Source organism: Mesoplodon bidens, assembly GCF_964165515.1.
Source record: "Mesoplodon bidens genome assembly, chromosome: 13".
In the NCBI taxonomy this organism is placed as follows: domain Eukaryota; kingdom Metazoa; phylum Chordata; class Mammalia; order Artiodactyla; family Ziphiidae; genus Mesoplodon; species Mesoplodon bidens.
The window spans coordinates 43317030-43323552 of NC_138169.1; the positions used below are offsets into that span (position 1 = coordinate 43317030).

Here is a 6523-nt window from a genome sequence, read left to right on the forward strand (position 1 = left end):
GAGCCTTGAATAAAATAGGTGCTTAAGCATATATATTGATTGGGTGATTAATAGGTAAAGAAGAATTAAAATACATATTACTTGTCTCAATGTAGGGCAGAGAGAAATTGTCAAATTAGGTAACTTAAAGACCAGCTAAGAATTTGAGTTAAAAAGTGGAAGGTATATTGTGTAACAAGTTTCTGCCATAACCCTGCTCAAGAAAAGAAAGTGTTTTCTTGGCCATTCAAAGTCCCTTTCAAAAATACTTTAAGTTTAGCTGATTTATCTTTGTGGCATTTGCACTTGAGAGTTTAAATCTTCCTTTGGAGTTGGTCAAAATGATAACCAGAGGTCAAGTTGTGAACAACTGAGAGGTTCAAACACGCTGCAATCTGTATCGCGTATGAAAGAATCAAAGGCTTGGAAAAAGCAGATATGAACATTGGAATGAATGGGGGCCTAAAGCACCCCAGGTAAGAGACAACACAGGACAGTGGCTTAGAGTCTGTGGATAGACTGCCTGGGTTCAAATCTCACTTCCCCCAATTAGTAGCTGACTTTGAACTATTTACTTACTCGTCTTAGACCTCAGTTTTCCACCTGTAAAGTGGGAATAAATAGCAGTATCTACTTCATAAGGTTTCTTTATACAGTGTAAAGTATATGTCTGGTGCACAGTGCATGTTGACTAATTGAGGGCTAAAGTTATTATTATTACTGAAATGTGGAAAACCTTATCAGTACCTTTGCAATTAATCCTCAACTCTCTCTTATGGACCAAATAAAAATTATCTTCAATAGTGGTCTTTATAATGTTTTCCTAAAGAAAAGTCAATTAAAAATTTCCTAAATTATCCAAAGTATCCTAAAGTAAACCCATTGTAGCATTCAATCCTATTCTCTTACTTGGGATCTTTTCTAAGTTTTACAATACCTACTCCTGATCTGTAGTACTTAATTTATTGCCCTTTGTTGGTGTTGTATACAAAGATTTCCCCTAGTATGGATAGAATATATTTCTTCACACTAAGGAAAGGTGGCTGATGGGAAATTAGGCTGATGGATGAATGGGAGAACTTTGTGTGATTTAGGGAAATAACATAAGGGATTGGGATTAATTGGGATGTGGTTTCCAGTTTTTGCTTTAGCACTAGGTATAATTCTGGGTAATTTACTTAATCTCTTTGACACTTGCTTTCCTCATCTTTGGAAATGAGAATGATAGCAATGCATGCCCCACAATGAGCTTTGAAAATTAACTAATTAAGATTAATATTTATAAGTTCTAAAACCCCATATATACTCATAATTGGTAATTATTCTAATCTATACATTCCTCCTCTAGCATTCTGATCCTTGGCCAATACTTTTATAAGGGAAGAAGGAATACAGGCTATGATCTCCATCTGTTCACAGATTAACTTATTTCTTCTAGACTGGAGAGTTTCTTCCATCCATCCATCCATCCATCTTACATTTATTGAGCACTAGCTACATGCTGTCATTGTGCTATGCACAAAGGTTGCAAACATCATGGTCATGGTTTCTCAGAGACTTCTGAATATGTGGAGGTAGCAGAACTCAACCTGGCTTTTTAGGATCTTTTATGTCTTCCTTAAACCCAAGGAGTAAAGAGCTAGAAAAAACTAGAAAATAGTAAGATTTAATTCAGGTGAAATATTGTTTTGGACATTTTCCAGCAGGATAACTATAAAATCAGGCTGACATTTATTCACTAGCTTCCCATGCTTGTTAAAATACTTTTCTTGCTGAAATAGTTATTGAGCTAAATTTCATCTAACATCTGGCCATCGTATAAATATAGCAATGAAAACATGTCTTGTTGCTTACACGTTAGGTATAAATTTTAGAAAGCCAATTAGTGTTTCATGCTTTCTGCGCATTTTCCCTTTTATTTTCTTTAGTGCTTGAGCTAATTTTGGGCTCCTAACTGGAACTACATGCATTCAAATATTTTGCAGACACTTATACAGTAAAAACCAACTAGATTAAGGTATATTGCTTTGTGGTATTTCCTAATGACTGTGAGATATTCCACAAGCTGTTTATTCATTTATGCAACAAGCATTTATTGAGAGAAATGTCAAGCCTAGTTCTCAGTGCTGAGGGTGTAGGATACAGAATAAATAAGACACAGTCTTAGCCCTTATGGAGTTTAAAACCTACTAGGGGAGACAGAAACCTACACAGATGATTTCACTACAATGTGACAAAGGTGATAAGAGATGTACACATCCACCTGGCTCTTAAGGCAGCGTCCTCCACTCTTCCAATGGGTTGCATGTTACATAAATGATTGTCCTCAATCCTTCCCTGTGGGTCTGTAACCTCTCAAAATTGAGAGGTTCAAACCGAGAGCCCAAGGGAGTAAACCAGTGCTCATTGAGCCTACATTATCCAACTGGGTAGGCAGAATTTACCAAATGCCCTAAGGATGGATCATCTATTTAATAATACCAGCCTCATTTGAGTCACAGTTGTTTATGTCTTCACTTTTTGACTCTACAATGACAGTCGATATTCAATGGTCTATTTTGTATAGATGTGAACATTTAGAATTAAACTCATGAAAACACAATTTTCACTGTCAATATGAGGATCTACCACACTGTGTACTCTGCAGGCTCTCAAAACTTTTTTTATTATATGGATTCCACCACCATTTCATTTGGTGTTGATTGTACTCAAATATCTAAACCTCTGGTCCTTCTAAATGATGCTTCTAGGATGGGACTTGCAAAAGCTCTGGATGAATTTTCAAAATCATCAAACACATTTTAAAACATTAAACAGTTTATTTGCACAAGCTTAGTAATATGAGATACAACATCATTCATGGAAATCAACCACAGTGCTAAGACTTTAATAGATTATTCCAAATATTAAACATTACAGTTTCAATCTCCTTAACATTAGCTCTAATGTTGGAATAACATTTCAGTTAATAAAGAATTGTGAATATGACCATATGTTCAGTTTACTCTCACTAGTTTATCATGAATTACAATTTTATTGTGATTTGGGTCATAAAAGTGATAAATAATTGTTTATATAGTTTCATAATTGCATGTTTATTTAATTAATCCTGAAGAGAATCTAGAAATACATTCCGATGGGTTATATAAATTCAGTGTATTTTTTAGCTCTTGGATTTTAACATGCATAGGTAACACTATAATTTTTCTTAAGTTTAATGTTTACTGTACAGGTTGTATAACATTTATTTGATATCTATTTTCATAGGTTATTGTCATTTGCCAAAGTGAGTGGTCACAGTTTTTAAGCCCCGAATTAAATGTCTTCCATGTACTTTAGAGAGGGTTTCAAAAGTTACTGCTATTTCGGGGTGATCTGTAAAGTATTACAACACCAATGCAATGTACGTGATTTGGGGTAAAGAGAGTGAGTTTTGTTATGTTACACTTTCCAGATAGTAAATACATCTTTCTAATAATTTTGATGCCATAAGGATATTAGGAAAGACAAAATTACTTTCAGGTATAAAATATTCTGTTTTCATATTCTATAATGCTTATGATGAGAATTTACATTGGCTTTCTTTTGTCTGATAAGTTTGTCTGCTGGGCTTGCACCGTCATCCTCAGCTGTCACAAAGGCAATTTCTTTTTCAAATGTTCACAACATGTGGGAACAGTGTCAACAGGCTACAACAGATCACTGGGACTGATTCTAGCCTTTGAATTTGCTATTCTATTTTGGAATTTTCTGGTTCATTATGGAGTTTAAACCGGTAAGTGAGTTGCTTGGTTTCACGACTTAAGAAGAATATTCTGTGCTGTTTGGAATCAGACCTCTAATAATTAGAGAGCTTAATTCCATCATACATGTTAGCGACATATTTCTCATCTTGTAAAATCTTCAAGACTGAGCCACAGTTTAAGCCAGCACCTACCAACTGCATTAGGAAAAGGGTCAGACGATAGAAAGTATAAGAATTTATGAAAACATCAAGTGGCAGAGACAAAGTGTAAGAATCTTACATTTAAGCAACTATTTAGATACCAGAAAATACTTCCTTCCAGTGTAAAAGTTGAGGACTCTTTGAAGAAAATGTCCTCTTCTATCATGAAAACATACATTCAAATTCTGGGCTCCCAATTTTAAAGAAAGCCCTGAAAACTTAAAAATGACATTTACCCTTTGTACTCTTTTGACAAACTATATACATTTGCAGTGTAGAGACCACCTTACAATTTGGGGGGTGCTTGTTGTACTTTTCCTTAGGGAAGAGATGGCTGGCATTGCTTCCTGGCTGGGTATAATTCATTTATGTCCTTCCAGTTTTTTCTCTCTGATCTCTTTTCTGTATATCTGTCAGCAGCACTCTCCTGGGAGTAGCACAATGCACTTCATTAATAAGAAGGGATTAAAGGAAAAAGCCCCAGTCTCCTAATACACTTGGATAATTTGGTGCCATCCACAAGGCAAAAGACCCCTGCTGCATAGATGTCATCAGAAAGGTACAATTTCATTACTTTTTACTGGTAGAGCCTTGAGTGAAATATATGCAGGGAAAGAAAAGTGCAAAAGCTTTCATTGTCTGCATGCCCCTAAAAATAAGAGAATGCAAAAATATATTTTATGGTTTTTACATTTAGGTGGCCTTCCTTAGTAGTCCTTGAACTCACGCTCTTATTAAATATGGAGTAAAATAAAGATTAAAAGAAAATTTTTTATATCCTTAAATCACAAATGAAATATATATATATATATATATATATATATATATATATATATATATATATATATATATATTCTTAACTAACACACTTGCTTTGAATACCTACTATGTGCCAGGCACTCTGCTCATTGCTGGAAAACAAATGGCAAAAACATCATTCATGAGGGTTTTTTTTTTCCCCAGCACTAATTTATTGAATGCTCTAACTAAAATGAGCATAAAAGTGAGGGTATTAGAAGTAAACCATATGGCTGAATAAAAATGATCATAAACTAGTAAATTGTAAGCGTATTTGGAAAATGTTTCTTTTTTTCCTTGCTAACTTATTTTTGAACTGACATGTTTGCTGGTGGTTGATAGCATTATCTTTTGAGCTGAACCACCCCCAGTTTTAAGCCTTTAAGGGTATATTGTGCAAACACTTGAAAAGATCCATCATTAGAAATACACCCTAGTTCCTATGGATGGTGCCTCAAACAGGAAGCAATGTGTCTCAGTGGTGGAGGGTGTGGCCAGCCACCAAAGGTACCTGGGATTTAGGCACTTGCCAAGAAGATGTCAGGGGGACTCCCAGGGACTCCACTGGTGTGATGTCTCTCTGGGAACCTTGTTCATTACTTTCTTAGCACCAAAGAGAATCAGTGGTCCATTATCTCACTGCCACACACACACAACTGCCATTAACACCAAAAAGTGGCACACAGTTGGAACTGTGAGTAGGAGAAGACAGCCCTTGATTATCAGCTATTTACAAGCCACTCTTTGCAGTGATAGGGTTTTGCTTTACTATTAGCTTTTGTTCAGTGAAATTGACTTTTTCAGCTCTTTAAGGTAAAGGCTAGACTAGACAGTTAAGATGATAGAAACTGGGGTTTACAGAGACCATTTTACTGACATAAGGCAAAGCAGTATGGGAAAGAACAAGTTATTTTGAAAAATAAATGAGTCAGTAATGAAAATGCTTAAAAAAAACCCTACAGTATCTCTACAAATGAAAGATTGGTCATCTAGTCAGCTTTGAATACAGAGCATTTTGATGCCCCTGCCCTTTTATTTTGTGGTCATGCCATTCCTTGTCTCTCATGCATTTTAATTAATTAAAATATTGATGCGCACAATGAAGATTATCAACAAATGTCATGAAAAGTGGGAGAGTAGCCATGATTGGGACTGGCAGGACCAGTTTACACCTTCTGGAATGAGCAGAGCTTAATAATTAACAAAAAGTCAGGACTCAACTGGTTATGTTCTTGCTATCAAAAATATGTCTCAGCTAATGTTTAAATATAGTTAACCAAAATTACAAACAAACAAAACCCCCAGTTTTGCCAATAAATTAAAAAAATAAGCAAAATGGTTAAGTGGTTAAAAGCTTAGATTGTTAACCTCATGCGGTGTATTTGAGGATGTGCACTGAAAACAGATCAACTATTTGAAACCAGCATGCAGATTTCCTTTTTCCTTATGAGTTTTGTATGATGGTAAATTTCCACCCACCCCCATAAGATCTTACAAGTCTGTTTGTCCTGAATCTCAGTAGGTGCCTTATGATGTGGATGTTTTATTAGGTGGAACACATATAGGATTTCTGAATATTCTTTGAATTTCTGGTCTTTAGTTCCATATTACCTTGGGCAGTGAGGAGGAGGAAGGAACATTATGAATTGGAGTTTGGGTTGAAAGTTGGATATTTGAAATATAAATGAAAACAATTCACTAGCAATGACTCTTGTTAATATTCTTTTGCCGAGGTAGTTTAACCTAAGGGGGCTGGTTATAAAAGAGCTTGTTGTATTTGCTCTCTTGAATGTGCATGAC

General features: G+C 35.3%; 1 long non-coding RNA gene across 1 annotated transcript in view; it reads right to left on the reverse strand.

Moving 5' to 3' along the window:
• LOC308627332 overlaps nucleotides 1-6523 on the reverse strand; it is a 336433-nt gene that overhangs the window by 76973 nt on the left and 252937 nt on the right. The gene's annotated exons all lie outside the window — the stretch shown is intronic.